Raw genomic sequence first — 20,281 nt, 5'->3', positions numbered from 1 at the left:
GGACATCCAACTAATCAGGTTTCCGGGGGCGGGGGGGGGGGGGGGGGGGCGGGCGGTGACAGGGCTGATGATGATGTGACCTCCAGGGTTCAGTGCCCCTGTGTCCAAAGCGGGGGCGGGGGGGGGGGGTGTCACGGGAACAGGGTACAGAGGAGCCGAAGGGAAATCATTTGGGACCAGAACATTGTGAACATCCTGTTACTCTGGTTGTCTTTGATCCTCAAGTAATTTTCTGTTAGTTTTTTTTTAACCATGTCCTGTTTCGTCAATAAACTTTTAACAGGAAAATATTTGAATTTGTTGGACTTTTCCTGATTAAATATGTTCACTTTCAGGAAAGTGGGTGAGAGAGGTTAACAGGCTCTTTAACAGAAAGTGAGTCCCTCTAAGGTAATTGGCAATGGAGCCAGAGGGGTAGAGGAGATTTGATTTTTCTTTTGATACAGTGTTTGAAAATGGCGTTCAGGGAATCAATCGTGATTGACTAATTTATCAAGATGCTTGAGGAAGTAACACGGGATGTCAATCAAGGGGTACCTGTAGATGTGCTTTATCTGGATTTCCAGAAGGGAATTCCAAAGGTGCCACATCAAAGGTTAATACACAAAATATGAACTCATGGTGTGGGATCAACATATCAGCATGGATAGAGGATTGGTTAGCGAACAGGAAGCAGCCAGTCGGTATAAATGGGTCATTTCTGGGTGGGTAAGATGTGACAAGTGAATGTCACCACGATCAGTGCTCGGAAGCATTTACAATCTATATGAATGTGTTGGATGATGGGATTGAATGTCTGGTGGCTAAATTTTCTGATGACTCAAAGACAGGTCGGACAGTAATTTGTGACGTGGAATTAAGGACTCTGCAAAGGACTACAAATAGGTTAAGTGAGTGGGCAAAAAACCTGACAGATGGAGCATAACTTGGGAAAATGTGAATTGTCTGCTTTGTCAGGAAGTATGAAATAAAACAATATTTATTTAATTATTTATTTTTTAACAATACAGCGCAGTACAGGCCCTTCGGCCCACGATGTTGCACCGAAACAAAAGCCATCTAACCTACACTATGCCATTATCATCCATATGTTTATCCAATAAACTTTTAAATGCCCTCAATGTTGGCGAGTTCACTACTGTAGCAGGTAGGGCATTCCACGGCCTCACTACTCTTTGCGTAAAGAACCTACCTCTGACCTCTGTCCTATATCTATTACCCCGCAGTTTAAAGCTATGTCCCCTCGTGCCAGCCATATCCATCCGCGGGAGAAGGCTCTCACTGTCCACCCTATCCAACCCCCTGATCATTTTGTATGCCTCTATTAAGTCTCCTCTTAACCTTCTTCTCTCCAACGAAAACAACCTCAAGTCCATCAGCCTTTCCTCATCAGATTTTCCCTCCATACCAGGCAACATCCTGGTAAATCTCCTCTGCACCCTCTCCAAAGCCTCCACGTCCTTCCTATAATGCGGTGACCAGAACTGTACGCAATACTCCAAATGCGGCCGTACCAGACAGGTATCGACATTTAAATGGAGAGAGATTGCAGAACTTGAGTTCTGGGTTATGAAGTAAAAAAAAAAACTCACCACTATTAGAATTCCCCCTGGACCAAAAAGGGTCAATCAGGCATTCTAAATGGTGAACAGGGATTCTCACTCCGACTCCTATGCAGACTTAGGTGGGTGTTATTCGGGTCAGACTAGTGTTTCAACTTATCCCCTGGTATAACCCATATCTTCATAGAAGATTTGATCTACTTCCCACTTAGTAGCTTCGATCCTGGGTCCCGCGTTGCTAAGTAAGTAAAGTAGACTTTGTAATAACCATTGTGGACTTCCGGTTGCGGCGATGCGGAGCTAAGCCGCACGTTTCGGCAGCTCCCACGACAATGGACTTTCGGGCTCTCCAGAGGAGCCCCAATGGAGCTTTCTTTTGAATCAATCCCGTGTGGGAAGGTGCAGTAAGGTCCCCCCTTACAATATATGGCAGAGATCAGCGGTGGAACGACGAGAAAAGAGGCCCTGGAGCAGAGACCAAAACGAGGGGAAAAAAGCAAGATGGTGGAGAGCGAGCAGCGTGGGGACCAGACCAGCAGGAGTTCCTCAAGCGATGTGTGGAGGAGCTGAAAAAGGAGGCGCTGGCGCCAATGCTGTTGGCGATCGAGGGGCTGAGGGAAACCCAGAAGACCCAGGCGGTAGAGCTTCGTGAGGTGAATGATGAAGTGAATACCAACGAGGACGAGATCCTGGGCCTGGCGGTAAAAATGGAGGCGCACGAGGCGGTGCACAGGAGGTGGGCCGAGAGAATTGAGGTCCTGGAGAACAGGTCGAGGAGGAAGAACCTCCGGATTCTGGGTCTTCCCGAAGGAGTGGAGGGAGCTGATGCCGGGGCATACGTGAGTATGATGCTCCATTCGCTGATGGGGGCGGAGGCTTCTCCGAGCCTCCTGTAGCTGGAAGGGGCCCACCGGGTCCTGGTGAGGAGACTCAAGGCTGATAAGCCGCCAAGGGTGATAGTGGCAAGGTTCCATCGCTTCGCGGACAAAGAAAGTGTGCTGAGATGGGCCAAGAAGGGGCGGAGCAGTAGATGGGAGAACCCGGTGATCCGAGTTTACCAGGATTGGAGCGCGGAGGTGGCAAGGAGGAGAGCTGGCTTCAACCAGGCCATGGCGGTGCTGCATAAAAAAAGAGTCAGGTTCGGCCTGCGCGACTGTGGGTCACTTATCAGGACCGACACCATTATTTTGAAATGCCAGAAGAGCCTTGGACCTTTATTCAGACGGAAAAACTGGACTTGAACTGAGGGGATGTGGTTGCGGGGGGAGATGTCGGTTGTATATGGGGTTGTAAATATGCGCAAAGAATACTTCATGGGTGGGATGATGGATGGGGATGTGGCTGGAGTTCTGGTTAAAATTCCTTTTTTCTTTTCTGTAGACGAGATGATGATGATGGGGAATGTGGGCGTCAGTGCTGGAGGGAGGTGAGACTCGGGGATGAGGGAACTGGGATAAGGGCTGCAACAGGAGCGGAGCCACAGGGGGCAGGGATGATTCAGGAAAACGCAGGCTTTTTTCCGCGCCAAAAGCAGGGGGGGATGGAGGAAGGTAAGGAGGAGGAGAGACTCGCACACAGGGGAGATCAATGGGAAGGCGGGGGAAGCCGGGGTCAGCAGAAGTCAGCTGACTCACGGAAGTAATATGGGGGGAGCAAAAGAGCTAGATGTAGATCTAGTGGGGGGGGGGGGAGTGTTTTCTTTAGGGTTGCTGCTGCACTGTCCGAGGGGGAACTGAAAATGGAAGAGGTGGTCGGGACGGGGGTTCCCCGCCTGGGAGACTGGAGGGTGCGGGAGGCGCGAGCACGGGACTGGCCTAAGATAGGTGATGGCTAGTGGGGGGGGGGGGGGTAACCCCCCAATCCGGCTGATCACGTGGAATGTGAGAGGCCTAAATGGGCCGGTTAAGTGGGCCCGAGTGTTCGCGCACCTAAAGGGATTGAAGGCAGACGTGGTCATGCTTCAGGAGACACATCTGAAGGTGGCAGATCAGGTCAGGTTAAGGAAGAGATGGGTAGGACAGGTGTTCCATTCGGGGATAGATGAGAAAAATAGAGGGGTGGCAATACTGGTTGGAAAGCGGGTGTCGTTTGAGGCCAAGAACATAGTAGCGGACAAGGGAGGCCGATACGTGATGGTGAGTGGTAGGTTGCAGGGGACGGAGGTGGTACTGGTGAATGTATATGCCCCGAACTGGGACGATGCTGGATTCATGAAACGGATGTTGGGGTGTATTCCAGACCTGGAGGTAGGGAGCTTGATAATGGGGGGGGGGGATTTTAATACGGTGCTGGAGCCAGCATTACATCGCTCTAGATCTAGGACAGGGTGCTTAGGGGGTTCATGGACCAGAAGGGGGGAGTAGATCCGTGGAGATTTGCCAGGCCTTTGGCCAGAGAATTTTCTTTTTTCTCCCACGTCCATAAGGCCTACTCCCGGATAGATTTTTTTGTTCTGGGCAGGGCATTGATCCCGAAAGTGTAGGGAACGGAGTATTCGGCCAGAGCCATTTCAGACCATGCTCCGCATTGGGTGGAGCTAGAGCTGGGGGAGGAGAGGGACCAACGCCCGCTGTGGAGGTTGGATGTGGGACTGCTGGCAGACGAGGGAGGGTGCGGGGGTGTATCGAAAGGTATCTGGAGGCCAACGACAATGGGGAGGTGTAGGTGGGAGTAGTATGGGAGGCGCTGAAGGCGGTGGTCAGGGGAGAGTTCATCTCCATCAGGGCTCACAGGGTGAAGAGAGAGGGCAGGGAAAGGGAGAGGTTAGTGGGGGAGATTTTAAGGGTGGACAGGAGCTATGCAGAGGCTCCAGATGAGGGAATGCTCAGGGAGAGACGAAGTCTCCAAACAGAGTTTGACCTGTTGACCACAGGGAAGGCAGAGGCAGAGTGGAGGAAGGCACAGGGGGCAATATATGAATATGGGGAGAAGGCGAGTCGGATGCTGGCACATCAGCTCCGTAAGAGGATGGCAGCGAGGGAAATAGGTGGAATCAAAGATGGCAGGGGAACTACGGTGCGGAGTGTGGGGAAAGTGAATGAGGCATTTAAGGCCTTTTACGAGGAGCTGTATAGGTCCCAGCCCCAGGGGGAAAAGAGGGGATGCGGCGATTCTTGGACCAATTGAGGTTCCCAAGGGTGGAGGAGCAGGAGGTGGCTGGTTTGGGGGCGCCAATTGGGGTGGAGGAGCTGGTTAAAGGACTAGGGAGCATGCAGGCAGGGAAGGCCCTGGGGCCGGATGGGTTCCCGGTGGAGTTTTATAGGAAGTATGTAGACCTGTTAGCCCTGTTGCTGGTAAGGACCTTCAATGAAGCCAGGGAGGGGGGACCCTGCCCCCGACAATGTCGGAGGCGACGATTTCTTTGATTTTGAAGCGGGATAAGGACCCACTGCAATGTGGGTCGTATAGACCGATCTCGCTCCTTAACGTACATGCTAAGTTGCTGGCAAAAAGGTTGGCCTTGAGGACTGTGTCCCAGGGGTGATTCACGAGGACCAGACAGGATTCGTAAAGGGTAGACAGTTAAACACTAATGTGCGAAGGCTCCTAAATGTGATAATGATGCCATCGGTGGAGGGAGAAGCGGAGATAGTGACAGTGGAGATGCCATGGACGTGGAGAAGGCCTTTGATCGGGTAGAGTGGGAGTATCTCTGGGAAGTGTTGAGGAGGTTTGGGTTCGGGGGAGGGTTTATTAGTTGGGTTAAGCTCCTGTATAAAGCCGCGGTGATGAGTGTGGTCACGAACCGGCGGAGGTCGGAGTATTTCCGGCTGTATCGACGGACGAGGCAGGGGTGCCCCCTGTCCCCTCTGCTGTTCACATTAGCAATTGAACCTTTGGCCATGGCGTCAAGGGAGTCGGGGAAATGGAAGGGGGTGGTTCGAGGGGGAGAGGAACATCGAGTGTCGCTGTATGCAGACGACCTGTTGCTGTATGTGACGGATCCAGTGGAGGGGATGGTTGAGGTAATGCAGATCCTACGGGAGTTTGGAGACTTTTCGGGCTATAAGCTCAATGTGGGAAAGAGTGAGCTCTTTGTGATCCATCCAGGGAACCAGAGAAGAGGGATAGACGACCTACCGTTGAGGAGGGCGGAAAGGAGCTTTCGATACTTGGGGATTCAGGTAGCTAGGAGCTGGAGGGCACTGCACAAACTTAATTTGACGCGGTTGGTGGAACAGATGGAGGAGGATTTTAAAAGGTGGGACATGTAGCCACTCTCGCTGGTGGGTAGGGTACAGTCGGTTAAAATGGTGGTCCTCCCGAGGTTTCTTTTTGCATTCCAATGCCTCCCAATTGTGATTACTAAGGCCTTTTTTAAGAGGGTAAGCAGGAGCATTACGGGATTTGTGTGGGCGAGCAAGATCCCGCGGGTAAGGAGGGGGTTCTTGGAGCATAGCAGAGATAGAGGAGGGTTGGCGTTGCTCAACTTGGGTGGTTATTATTGGGCAGCCAACGTGGCAATGATCCGTAAGTGGGTGATGGAGGGAGAGGGGGCGGCGTGGAAGAGGTTGGAGATGGCGTCCTGCAAAGGAATGAGCCTGGGGGCGCTGGTGATGGCACCGCTGCTGATCTCGCCGACAAGGTACACCACGAGCCCGGTGGTGGCGGCAACGCTAAAGATCTGGGGGCAGTGGAGACGACACAGGGGTGCGACGGGAGCCTCGGTGTGGTCCCCGATCAGAGACAACCATCGGTTTGTCCCAGGAAGGATGGACGGGGGGTTTCAGAGCTGGCATCGGGCAGGGATTAGAAGAATGGGGGACCTGTTCATTGACGGGACGTTTGCGAGCTTAGGGGCGCTGGAGGAGAAGTTTGGGTTACCCCCCGGGAAACGCTTTCAGGTAAATGCAAGTGAGGGCGTTTGTGAGGCGGCAGGTGAGGGAATTTCCCCTACTCCCGGCACAGGGGATTCAAGATAGGGTGATTTCGGGAGTATGGGTCGCAGAGGGCAAGGTGTCGGCGATATACCAGGAGATGAAAGAAGTGGGGGAGGCTTTGGTAGAGGAGCTGAAGGGTAAATGGGAGGAGGAGTTGGGGAGGGGCTATGGGCTGATGCCCTAAGTAGGGTTAATTCCTCTTCCTCGTGTGCCAGGCTTAGCCTGATACAATTTAAGGTAGTTCACAGAGCGCATATGACGGTGGCGAGGCTGAGTAGGTTCTTAGAGGTGGAGGACAGATGCCGGAGGTGCTCAGGAAGTCCGGTGAACCATGTCCATATGTTTTGGTCATGCCCGGCACTGGAGGGGTTCTGGAGGGGAGTTGCGGGAACAGTATCTCAGGTGGTGAAAGTCCGGGTCAAGCCAAGCTGGGGGCTAGCACTATTTGGAGTAGTGGACGAATCAGGAGTGCAGGAGGCGAAAGAGGCCGGCATTCTGGCCTTTGCATCCCTAGTAGCCCGGCGAAGGATCTTGCGATTGTGGAAGGAGGCAAAGCCCTCCAGCGTAGAGGCCTGGATAAATGATATGGCTGGGTTTATCAAGTTGGAAAGGATAAAGTTTGCCTTGAGAGGGTCTGCGCTGGGGTTCTACAGGCGGTGGCAACCGTTCCGAGACCATCTTGCGGATCTCTTTCTTTTCTTTGTTACGGGGGGGGCGGGGGGTGGGTTTGTTTGTAAGGTGGAAAATATTGTTGAAAAATTCTTAATAAAAATATATATATTTTTTTTAAAGTAATAACCACTGTTTCAGGTTACAACTTTTGAGTTATTTTATTATTATTTTTTCTTTTAAAGGATAAAATCACTTTTTACAGAAAGGTAAAAAAAATCTTTTCTTTGGATCCTCCGGGTCAGTTGTTAGACCTTCAGGTCTGCCTTGGCAATCTTTCTTCTTTAACTTTTGGTTTTCTCCTGATGGATTTGCTGTGCTGCTCGGTTTCTGTGTTCTATCCGTTCCATGTACCGAGGGCAGCTGTGAGAGCTGACTCTGCTGGCTGCTGAATTATTAGGGTTTATGTAGCCCTTTGCGCAGCCTTAGTTTCTATATGACCTTTATTGAAATGTAACTGTCCCTTGCCGACTGTAGCTAATGTGAGCTCCCAGTCTTTGAACCATCTTATTCTGCTTGACAGGTAATGCATTTGTTTTTTGTTTAAAAAAAATATTTTATTAAGGTATTTGAAAATTGTTATAACAGGAACATAAACAATGACATTAACATGGTAAAATAAACAATTCCCCCCCCCCCCCCCCCAGCCCAATCTTCACACACCTCAACCATACAACAACAATCCGTCAACCCCCACCCCACCCCGCCCAGGAATACTGCATCTGCTGACATTTTAATTTTCCCTGAGCAAGTCGCTGAACGGCTGCCACTTCCGGGAGAACCCTAACATTGACCTTCTTAAGGAAAACTTTATTTTCTCGAGACTGAGAAACCCGTCCATGTCACTAACCCAGGTCTCTACACGCGGGAGCTTCGAGTCCCTCCACATTAACAAGATCCGTCTCTGGGCTACCAGGGAAGCAAAGGCCAAGACGTTGGCCTCTTTTGCCCCCTGAACCCCCGGATCTTCCGACACTCCACAGATCGCTATCTCCAGAATGGGCACCACCCGTGTTTTTCGCACCGTGGACATTGCCTTCGCAAAATCCTGCCAAAACCCTCTAAGCTTCGGGCATGCCCAAAACATGTGGACATGATTTGCTGGGCTTCCCGCGCACCTCGCACACCTATCCGCTACCTCGAAAAACTTACTCATCATAACCGCTGTCATATGTGCGCGGTGGACTACCTTAAATTGTATCAGGCTAAGCCTGGCGCATGATGAGGAGGTATTAACCCTGCTTAGGGCATCCGCCCACAGCCCCGCCTCCATCTCTCCTCCTAGCTCGCCCTTCCACTTTCCCTTAAGCTCCTCCACCGGAGTTTCCTCCGCCTCCAAAAGCTCCTGGTAAATATCCGATACCTTCCCTTCTCCCACCCAGGTACTGGAAACTACTCTGTCCTGTATCCCCCGTGGCGATAACAGCGGAAAGGCCGGCACCTGTTTTCTCAGGAAGTCTCACACCTGCAAATACCTAAAACCATTCCCTGCTGGAAATTTAAATGTATCCTCCAAAGCTTTCAAGCTGGGAAAGCTCCCGTCTATAAATAGATCCCCCATCCTTCCAATTGCTGCCCTCTGCCAACTCCGGAACCCGCCATCAAGCCTAACCGGTACAAACCTGTGGTTATTACAAATCGGGGTCCAAATCGATGCTCCCTACACTCTCTTCTATCTCCTCCATTGCCCCCAGATCCTCAGAGCCGCCACTACCACCGGACTTGTGGAGTATCGGGCCGGCGGGAATGGCAGAGGTACCGTTACCAATGCTCCCAAACTGGTGGCTTTGCATGACGCCGCTTCCATCCGCACTCATGCCGACCCCTCCCCCACTACCCACTTCCTAATCATGGCAATATTAGCCGCCCAGTAGTAATTGCAGAAGTTCGGCAGCGCCAACCCACCCTCCCCCCGACTGTGTTCCAGCAACACTTTATTCACTCGCGGGGTTTTACTCGCCCACACAAAGCCCTAAATAATCTTATTTACCCGCTTGAAAAAGGCCTTAGGGATGAAGGTGGGGAGGCACTGAAAGACAAACAGAAATCTGGGGAGGACCGTCAGTTTCATGGTCTGTACCCACCCCGCCAGGGATAGCGGGAGCATGTCCCATCTCTTAAAGCCCCCTTCCATTTGTTCTACCAACCGGGATAGGTTTAATTTGTGCAGTGTCTCCCATTTCCGGGCCACCTGGATTCCCAGATATCGAAAGCTCTTCCCTACCATTCTAAGCGGCAGCTCTCCCAGTCTCTTCTGTCCTCTTGCCTGGATCGCAAACAACTTGCTTTTCCCCATGTTCAATTTATACCCCCAAAAATTGCTAAATTCCCCTAAGATTTGCATTACTTTCCCCATCCCCTCCAACGGGTCCGAAATTTACAAGAGCAGGTCATCTGCGTAGAGCAAGACCCGGTGCCGCCCCCCCCCCCTCCCCCTCCCGAACCAACCCTTTCCAGTTCCTCGAGGCTCTTAATGCCATGGCCAATGGCTCTATGGCCAGAGCAAACAGTAACAAGGAGAGGGGGCACCCTTGCCTCGTCCCTCGGTGTAGTTCAAAATACCCTGACCTCAGCCGGTTCATACGTACTCTCGCTACTGGTGCCTGATAGAGCAACCGCACCCAGTCGATAAAGCCCTCACCGAACCCAAACCTTCCCAGCGCCTCCCACAGGTAATTCCACTCAATGCGAGCAAAAGCCTTCTCCGCATTCATCGCTACCTCCCCCTCCGCCTCCTCTCCTTCTGAGGGCATCATAACATTTAGAAGCCTGCGAATATTGGCTTTGGGTTGCCTGCCCTTAACAAATCTGGTTTTCCCCTATCACCCCCGAGACACAGTCCCCGATCCTTGTGGCCAGTATCTTAGCCAGCAGTTTGGCATCCACATTCAGTAGAGAAATCGGCCTGTATGGGCAGCACGGTAGCATTGTGGATAGCACAATTGCTTCACAGCTCCAGGGTCCCAGGTTCGATTCCGGCTTGGGTCGCTGTCTGTGCGGAGTCTGCACTTCCTCCCCATGTGTGCGTGGGTTTTCTCAGGGTGCTCCGGTTTCCTCCCACAGTCCAAAGATGTGCAGGTTAGGTGGATTGGCCATGATAAATTGCCCTCAGTGTCCAAAATTGCCCTTAGTGTTGGGTGGGGTTACTGGGTTATGGGGATAGGGTGGAAGTGTTGACCTTGGGTAGGGTGCTCTTTCCAAGAGCCGGTACAGACTCGATGGGCCGAATGGCCTCCTTCTGCACTGTAAATTCTATGAAATTCTAAGACCCGCATTGGTCCGGATCTTTCTCCCGTTTCAGGATCAATGAAATTGATGCAACATTGTTGGGGGGAGGACTCCCTTCTCTCTTGCTTCGTTAAATATCCTCACCAGCAGTAGGCTCAATATCTCTGAAAACATCTCATAGAATTCCACCGGGTAGCCGTCAGGCCCTGGGGCCTTGCCCGACTGCATGCCCTCCAGTCTCTTGATTATTTCCTCAATCTCAATTGGGGCTCCCAGCCCCTCCACCAGGTCCTCCTGCACCCTCGGGAACCTCAACTGATCCAGAAATTGCCTCATTCCCTCCACCCCAACCGGAGGTTCCGACTCATATAATTTACTGTAAAAGTCCTTAAACACCTCGTTCACCCCCGCTGGGTCTAGGACAGTATTACCATGTCTCTCTTTACTTTACCTATCTCCCTAGCCGCCTCTCTTTTCCTGAGCTGGTGTGCCAACATTCTGCTTGCCTTTTGCCCGTACTCATAGATCGCCCCCCTTGCCTTCCTGAACTGTTCCACTGCTTTCCCGATGGTCAACAACCGAAACTCCACCTGTAACCTCCGCCGCTCCCTCAGTAGCCCCGCGTCCGGGGCCTCCAAGTATCTCCTGTATACCTGGAGTATCTCCTCCACTAATCTATCCCTCTCAGCCCGTTCTGCCTTTTTTCTGTGGGCCCGTATCGAGATTAATTCCCCTCTGACTACTGCCTTCAAACCTTCCCAGACCGTCGCTGCAGAGACCTCCCCCTTATCATTTGTTTCCAGGTAGATCTGGATGGACTTGTTAACCCGCCCACAGATCGCTTTGTCCGCTAGCAGCCCCACATCCAGTCTCCACAGTTTGCCCTCTCTCCACACTAACCCGTAGATCCACCCAGTGCGGGGCGTGATCCGACACTGCAATTGCCGAATACTCAATATCCTTCAGTATTAGCGCCCTGCTCAGAACAAAAAAGTCGATGCGAGAGTATACCTTGTGGCCATGTGAAAAAAAGGAAAACTCCTTCGTCCTCGGCCGTCCAAACCTCCATGGGTCTACTCCCCCCATTTGTTCCATAAAACCCTTCAATTCCTTTGCCGCAGCCAGCCTCCTCCCTGTCCTGGATTTTGACCGGTCCAATTCCGGATCAATGACTGATCCCATGATCAGGTTATGTGACTCTAAACCTGGGATCTTACCTAACACCCGCCTCATAAATTCCACGTCGTCCCATTCGGAGCATATATGTTCACAAGTACCACTCGCACCCCCTCCAGCTTCCCACTCACCATTATGTACCTACCCCCCTTGTCTGACACGATTCTTCCTGCCTTGAATGCCACTCGTTTGGTGATCATTGAGTCCAGTCCTGAGTGGAACACTTGGCTAACCCACCCCTTCCTCAATCTCGTCTCGTCCGTAACGTTTAAGTGTGTTCCTTGTAGCATTGCCACGTCCGCCTTCAGTTCCCTCAAATGCGCAAACACGCGAGCCCTCTTGACCGGCCCATTCAGTCCGCTCACGTTCCATGTGATCAGCCTGGACGGGGGACTTCCAAAATTGTCACCCAAAAAGCAGAACTAAATTCAAAGCCCACCCCCCCCCCCCCCCCCCTAACAAGGTCCCTGCAAGACAGATAACCTTTAACCATCCACACAGCCCATTATTTCACATAGAGATACTTAAATTTATACAATCCAGCACCACAAATCGCTGCCACAGTTCTTCTCCAAGGCTTAAGTGTCTTTTAATTCACCTCCAGCTTCATTTCTTTAATAAAGGTTCATATTTCGTCTGGCGTATCAAAGTAGAAGTCCCGTTCCTTATGTGTGACCCACAGACAGGCAGGGTACAGCATCCCTAACTTCACCCCCTTCTTAAAGAGGGTCGTTTTTGCACGATTGAACCCAGCTCGCCTCTTGGCCAAATCCGCTCCCAGGTTCTGATAGATGCGCAACTCACAGTTCTCCCACTTGCTGCTCCGTTCTTTCTTGGCCCATCGCAAAACGTGTTCCTTCTCCATGAAATGGTGAAAATGTACCAACATGGCCCTCAGCGGCTCGTTCGCTCTGGGCTTCCTCGCGAGGGCTATGTGCGCTCTGTCCTATTCCAGGGTCCGAGGGAATGACCCAGCTCCCATCAACTTCTCCAACATGTCCGTCACATCTGATCCCTCACTGCCTTCAGGAAAGCCAACAATTCTGAGATTAAGCCTCCTGGACCTATTCTCCAGGTCCTCCAGCTTCTCCTGCATTCTTTTCTGGTGGTCGTTCATCATCGCCACCTTGCTTTCCAGCACGGTTATATACTCCTCGTGCTTGGACAACTTGTGTTCCACCTCCTGGATCGCTCTCCCGTGGGTTTCCTGATTCTGAACCACTTGATCAATCGAAGCCTTAATCGGGTTCAGCGTGTCCTTCTTCAGCTTGGCGAAGCAATCCTCGAAAAACTTCACCAGCTGCTCCGTCGATCACTGTGCCGTCTCCCCGCGGCCCTTGCCCTCCGCCATGCTGTCCCGTGTCACCAGCTCTTCTTGTGTCTCCCTTATAGGACTTTGTCGTCTCACGCGGCCACTTCTGGTCAATTCTCCACACACCGGAGGAGGATTTCTCCTTACTGTCTCACTTTTCACTGATTTATCCCATAAAATCAAAAGAAAAACAGGGGGAAAAGGTCCAAAAGTCTGTTACAGGCGGGAGCTATCAAATGTGCGACCTCCTCCTCCATGGCTGCCACTGGAAGTGTAATGCATTTGTTTGGCAGGTACTAAATTTGTTTGTTGCTTCGTCAGCAGCTTGTCTGATATCTGTCTCTAGTGATGTTTTTTCAGTCTCGATACTGGGTAAGAACTCGTGTTGATCGAGGCAGTTCGCCTCTGCACTTTTAAGGGTCAGCTGGTGTCAGCGGCAGGTCGCCCCCTGTAACTCTAACCTTGTCCGGCTTGGTTATTTGCTAAAAAGGTTTTAACGTCAAAAATGTGAAAATTATGGTATAAACATTCCACCTTGTGTGTTTCTTTATCTGGAAAGCAGTTGTTTCATTTTTAACTAGCGTCAGCAAGGTTTCATGCCTAACATTTATCCCCCAATTTAAACCTAAGATCCTGGCTGTTCCTTTTTTAACTGTTCAGTAAAATAATGCACTTCTAAGGAAGTGTGAAATACTGTTCCCTTTTATATAACTTAAGAATTTAAATTGATCGAATGTCTTTTTAACTTGAAAAACAGGATGAGTTGTCCCGAGCTGTGTTCTTTAATGCCTGTGAAGCTATCTGTATTTCAAACAAGCTGCTGCTGTTATCCCTTTGTGGGACTTATCCTTTACTTTTTAAAATCTCAAGTTTTTCTGGACTTCCATGGTTCAAATGACACATTTTCCCATTTTAATTTACAGGGTACTTTTTAAAGGATGTGACACAACCCGCCTGTCCCACCCTCCCAGGCAGTGCATTCCAGACCGTCACCACCCTCTGGGCAAAAAAGCTTTTCCTCAAATCCACCCTAAACCTCCTGCCCCTCGCTTTGAACTTGTGACCTCTCGTAACTGACCCTTCAACTAAGGAGAACAGCTATTCCCTATCCACTCTGTCCATGCCCCACATAATTTTGTGCACTCGATCAAGTTGCCTCTCAGTCTTCTCTGCTCCAGCGAAAACACCCCAAGCCTATCCAACCTCTCTTCCTAACTTAAATGTTCCATCCCAGGCAACATCTTGTGAATCACCTCTGCACCCTCTCCAGTGCAATCACATCCTTCCTATAATGTGGCGACCAGAATTGCTCACAGTACTCCAGCTGTGGCCTCACCAAAGTTCTATACAACTCCAACATGACCTAATAATAATAATAATCGCTTATGGTCACGAGTAGGCTTCAATGAAATTACTGTGAAAAGCCCCTCTCTGACCTCTCTGCTTTTGTAATCTACGCCTCGACTGATAAAAGCAAGTGTCCCATATGCCATTATCACCAACCTGTTAACCTGCCCTTCAGCCTTCAGTATCTCTAAAGAAACACGTCAAAGTCTCTTTGTTTCTCGGAACTTCCCAGTGTCAGGCCATTCACTGAATACTTCCTTGTCATATTACTCCTTCCAATGTGTATCATCTCGAACTTTACCAGGTTAAATTCCATCGGCCAATTTTTACCATTTTGACCATCCCATCGAGATCTTCCTATAACCCAACACACTCAACCTCACTAGTAACCACCCGGCTAATCTTTGTGTCATCCAAGCGTACTGATCCTAAAACCCCCACCACATAGTCACCGATGTCATTTATATCCATGACAAACCCATCACAGATTCCTGTGGTGCGCCACTGGACACCGGCCTCCAGTCACCAGGAAACCGTGTACAAGGAAGGCCCAAAATGGCCTGGGTGGATAATATCAGAATGTGGACTGACCTCTCGATGGGACAGGCAGTGAGAGTAGTGGAGAAATCAGTGGAGAAAGATTGATCAGATTGCCAACACTCGGAATGAGGATGTAAGACAAGACGCCTCTAGTCGTTGGAAAAACAATATTTACTATCCAGGTTAAAATTAATTTACTATTTCTGCTTTTGCAGATCATTTTAGTGGAAACATGCACTCCCAGGCTGAAAGAACATCGACTGGAAGCAAAATTGTAAAACCGGCCAGTCCAGCAGAAACAGCCCCTTGTCCACTTCACCAACTGTCAGAGTGAACATAGTTCAGCCCTGGATGTGATGGGTGGCATGCCGGCACAGTGGTTAGCACGTTGCTTCACAGTGGCAGGGACCAGGATTCGATTACCAGCTTGGGTCACTGTCTGTGGAGTTTGCATGTTCTCCCCGTGTCTACATGGGTTTCTTCCAGTTTCCTCCCACAAGTCCCGAAAGACATGTTTCTTAAGTGAATTGGACATTCTGAATTATCGCTCTGTGTACCCGAACAGGCGCCGGAGTGTGGCAACTTGGGGCTTTTCACAGTAACTTCATTGCAGTGTTAATGTAAGCTTACTTGTGACAATAATAAAGATTATTATTAACAACAGCAGAATCCAGCCCCTGTAATCACTTGTGAACTCGCTGGTGTCTCAGCAGGTGGGAGGAATCAATGATTCCCCTCTCACACTCGGAGCAGCTGAACGGCTTCTGCCCAGAGTGAACTCGCTGGTGCTTCAGAAAATTTGAAAATCAAGTGAATCCCTTTCCACACACAGAACAGGTGAACGGTTTCTCCCCAGTGTGAACCCGCTGGTGTGTCAGCAGGGTGGATGAATGAGTGAATCTCTTCTCACACATGGAGCAGGTGAACGGCCTCTCCCCAGTGTGAACTCGCTGGTGTGTCAGCAGGGTGGATGAATGAGTAAATCTCTTCTGACACATGGAGCAGGCGAACGGCCTCTCCCCTGTGTGAACCCGCTGGTGTGTCAGCAGATGGAATGAATCACGGAATCGCTTCCCACACTCCGAGCAGGTGAAAGGCTTCAGTCCAGAACAAACTCGCTGGTGTTTCTGCAGATTCGAAGACTGAGTGAATCTCTTCCCACACACAGAGCAGCTGAATGGTCTCTCTCCGCTGTGAACTCGCTGGTGGGTGAGCAGGATGAATAAATCACGGAATCCCTTCTTACACCCTGAACAGGTGAATGGTTTCTCCCCAGTGTGAACTCACCGGTGTGTCAGCAAGGTGGAGGAATCTTTAAATCCCTTCCCACAGTCACAGCAAATGAACGGTCTCTCCCCAGTGTGAACTCACTGGTGTCTCAGCAGAGTGGATGAATTAGTGAATCCCTTCCCACATTGAGAACAGATGAACAGCCTCTCTCTGCTGTGAACCCGCTGGTGTGTCAGCAGAGTGGCTGACTGAGCAAATCCATTCCCACACTTGGAGCAGATGAACGGCCTCTCTCCTGTGTGACTGCGTCGATGTGTTTCCAGCTCAGATGGGGTTCTGAATCTCTTCCCACAGACCCCACATTTCCACGGTTTCTCCAAGGTGCCGGTGTCCTTATCTCTCCAGGCTGGACAATCAGTTGAAGCCTCATCCACACACAGAGCATGTGTGCGGTTTCTCCCCTTTGTGAATGGTGTTATAATTTTCATCCTGTGTAACTGGTTAAAGCTCTTTCCACAGTCAGTTCACTGGAACACTCTCACTCGGGTGTGTGTTGTGTGGGTCTCGGTGCTTTCCCAGTCACACTGATGTTAAAATGCCTGATGGTTTTCACGTCCAAATGAATCGAGTGACTGTCAGATCTTGATGTGACGTTTGTTCTGAGATTTCTGTCCCCAAATCCTCCCCTTCTCATATTCTATAAAAGGAGTTTACAAATGACATCACTGTAAATACAGAAGAGAAATTCAGAACAGACAATTCTAGGTTCTCTGGAACATTCTTTCCACTCTCATTCCCCAAAACTCCGTCTCCCACATTCTCACTTATCTACACCTCCCAATTCTCCTCAATGTGCTAATTCATGTTGATCAATAGATCAATACACACCGCTTCATGTCCTCGACACAGAGACCATAACATAGAAAATAAGAGCAGGCCATTCGGCCCATCAAGCCTGCTCTTCCATTCAATAAGGTCATAGTTGATCTGATTGTTTCGTTAACTCCACTATCCTGCGTGTCACCCACACGGTAGCATTGTGGATAGTACAATTGCTTCACAGCTCCGGGGTCCCAGGTTTGATTCCTGGCTTGGGTCACTGTCTGTGCGGAGTCTGCACATCCTCCCCGTGTGTGCGTGGGTTTCCTCCGGGCGCTCCGGTTTCCTCCCACAGTCCAAAGATGTGCAGTTAAGGTGGATTGGCTATGATAAATTGCCCTTAGTGTCCAAAATTGGCCTTAGTGTTGGGTGGGGTTACTGGGTTATGGGGATAGGGTGGAGGTGTTGACCTTGGGTAGGGTGCTCTTTCCAAGAGCTGGTGCAGACTCGATGGGCCGAATGGCCTCCTTTTGCACTGTAAATTCTATGAAAACCCTCGACTCCCTTTTCGATCAAAACTCTAACTGGGCCTTGTATATATTTAATGATGCAGCCTCCACTGCTCTCTGGGGAAGAGAATTGCAAAGACTAACCACCCTCTGAGGGAAGACATTTCTCATCATCAATGGGGGACCATTTAATCTGACAATCTGCCCACTCCCTCTTGAATCCCCCATGAGGGGAAACATCCTCTCTTCATCTGTCAAGATAACACAGAATCTGACGAGCTTTCATCAAATAATTTTAGAGTACCCAATTTTTTTTTTCCCAATTAAGTGGCATTTTGGCATGAGCAATCCACCTACCCTGCACATCTGTTGGGTTGTGGGGGCGAAACCCACGCAAACACGGGGAGAATGGACACTTATTTATTGAACAGATATCCGGAATATTAAACTCCGGCCCAGTTACAGGAGTTACTAACAGCAACAAAAACAAATGAAGGATGTGATTAACACCAGAATCTAACCTCCACATTCACTTGTGAACTCGCTGTTGTGTCAGTAAGTGAGATAATCGAGCAAATCTCTTCCCACACACAGAGCAGGTAAATATCTTCTCCCCTGTGAGAATCCGTTGGTCACCAGGTCAGACGATGAAATTAATCCCTTCCCACACACAGAGCAGATGTACGGCCTCTCCCCGCTGTGAACTCGCTGGTGTTGAATGAGGTGAGACGACCGTCTGAATCTCTTCTCACACTGAAAACACCCAAACGGTCTCTCGTCCGTGTGAACAAAGTGGTGTTTAATTAGACCTGGTGAAATTTTAAAGCATTTCTCACAGTCAGAACATTTAAAAGGTCTCTCATCAGTGTGAACGCGCAGGTGTAACTGAAGGCTGGACATCAGAGTGAATCCATTCCCACACACGGAGCAGGTGAATGGTCTCTCCCTGGTGTGACTGTGTCGATGAGCTTCCAGCTGGGATGGGCAAAGGAATCCCTTCCTACAGTCCCCACATTTCCACGGTTTCTTCGTTGTGCAGACGTCCTTGTGTCTCTCCAGGTTGGACATACAGTTCCTCGTTCACACACACAATACATGTATGGTTTCTCCTGAATGATGTGATTTTTTTCAGGCTGTGTAACTGGTTAAAGCTCTTTACAGTCAGTTCTCTGGATCAATCTCACTGGGGGGGGGGGGGGGGGGGCTCGCTGTTTTTCCAGTCATACTGATGTTTGAAATCTTTTCCCATAACAGAACAAAGATTTTGCCTCCCACATTCAAAGCGTGATGATATTCAGGTCCCAATGAATCGAGTGAGACCGACAGATGTTGATGTGATGTTTGGTTGGAGTTTCCACCTACAAAACATCTCCTAATATCCTGTAAACAGAGTTTACAAAAGCCATCACTGTCAGTACAAGATTGAAATTTAGAACAGACAATTCTAGTTTCTCTGGAACATTCTTCTCTTGATCCCTCAAACATGTTGTCCAATCAAACTAAAAGAGCCCGAAATATGCAAAACAGCTTTACCAAGAGCAAAGGAAATCATCCTTGTGAAACCAGAATGTTTTTACCAGTGTTTATGAGACACACTGTACCCTGAGGTACCCACTGATGGTGAAGGTTATGAACCGTACTGGTGGACACGGCATGCTCCTTCCCCAGACCCACCCAGACACAGACATGACCATGGACGAGAGGCCGGCAGCCCTTATGAGGGAAGATAAGGAAGTGGCTCTGAGGCCACAATCAGTTCAGCCATGGTCTTATTCAATTGTGGAGCAGGCTCGATGAGCTGATTGGCCTACTTTGCTCCTATTTCTTATATTCAGCCGGTGTCACCCTCACCACCATGCGACTGACTCAACCAAGTCCAACAAATTGCTGTTTGAGTCAGGCTCCAAAGAAGATCCTCTGACTTACCTAGTCCCTTTCACACTGGGCAGCCAAAAATTAGGAGCATGCGGCTGAAGTGTAACCAAACATTGAGGAACAGACCCTTCAGGTAGCTATACCAGAGCTGCAACCTTTCACACTGAATATATAATTGGCCCATGGACTCGTTGAGGCCAAAGACATCACCTGCAGCCTGCTGAATAGACTGGGAGGGGGGGAGGGCTGCTCATGGAGCAGTGTCCCTGCCTCTGAGCCAGAAGCTCCGGATTCGGCTCCTACCCCAGGACTTGATGACCAAGGATGGTGTGTTCATAATCCGGTCAAATAGGTTGAGTGTGTCAACCTACAAATACTTCCAAACATGCCAATGTTTGGGTTAGGTGGACTGGCCATGCTCAATTGCCCTTTGTGTCCAAAACATGTTAAGTAGGGGTTACTGTGTTACGGGGATAGAGGAGATACATGGGCTTCAGTAGGGTGCTCTTTGTGATGGCCGGTGCAGACTCAATGGGCCGAATGGCCTCCTTCTGCACTGTAAATTCTATGATGATTCTGGAATGTCTGACGGTAAGAGTGGGAGAAACTCCTGGTCAGCCACGCTTGCTGTTGTGTGGGGCACCACTCAAGGTATAAGCACGATATAACGAAGTAGCAACCAGTTCCAGGAGTTATTAGCTGTGGAAACCGATGAAAGTCCGCCTTAGTGCACGACCGGGAGTGGGAAGACAATTGGAAGTATGGCGGTTTAGGCACGAGGACCCAGGTGCGAACAAAGACGCTGAAGCTCCGCCCACCAAGAAACCAGCGCATGCGCTCTCGCCCCGGTGAATCAAGATGGCGGCCGGTCACCTTGCCCTTTTTCCGGGATAAGACCCAGAACTGCAAACGAGGGACCCGCAGATTCGTATTCGGGTCTTGAGGCCTTCAGCAGGTGTTTATATACCCTCCCCGTCCAGGCACCGGCTCCCTCCCCGTCCATCCACGGATCCAAAATTCCTCCGCGTTTCCGCTTCTTCACCAGTTTGGAGATCCGACTGACAAGAGACTCAGCATCGCCAGCAGTGCGCCTGCTCCAACACTGGGCGGTATTGCGCCTGCGCACTACGCTCC

General features: G+C 50.2%; 1 protein-coding gene and 1 long non-coding RNA gene across 3 annotated transcripts in view; one reads left to right on the top strand and one right to left on the bottom strand.

Moving 5' to 3' along the window:
- Positions 1-15,377, top strand: part of LOC140418876 (uncharacterized) — a 26,984-nt gene extending 11,607 nt beyond the window's left edge. For both annotated transcript variants that reach the window (XR_011945384.1, XR_011945383.1), the window contains exon 2: positions 14,930-15,377. The gene's annotated coding sequence lies outside the window, so the exon portion shown is untranslated. The remainder of the gene's footprint in view (positions 1-14,929) is intronic.
- On the bottom strand, positions 11,975-20,281 carry LOC140418886 (uncharacterized). Its single transcript, XR_011945391.1, has 4 exons — positions 20,021-20,281; positions 17,794-18,652; positions 14,264-16,641; positions 11,975-14,190 (listed from the first exon to the last, which is right to left on the bottom strand). It is a non-coding gene; the product is annotated as an uncharacterized lncRNA (long non-coding RNA).

Source organism: Scyliorhinus torazame, chromosome 5 (genome assembly GCF_047496885.1).
Source record: "Scyliorhinus torazame isolate Kashiwa2021f chromosome 5, sScyTor2.1, whole genome shotgun sequence".
Classification (NCBI taxonomy): Eukaryota; Metazoa; Chordata; class Chondrichthyes; order Carcharhiniformes; family Scyliorhinidae; genus Scyliorhinus; species Scyliorhinus torazame.
Note: the sequence above shows the minus strand (reverse complement) of the source record. Positions and strands in the feature narration are given on the sequence as shown.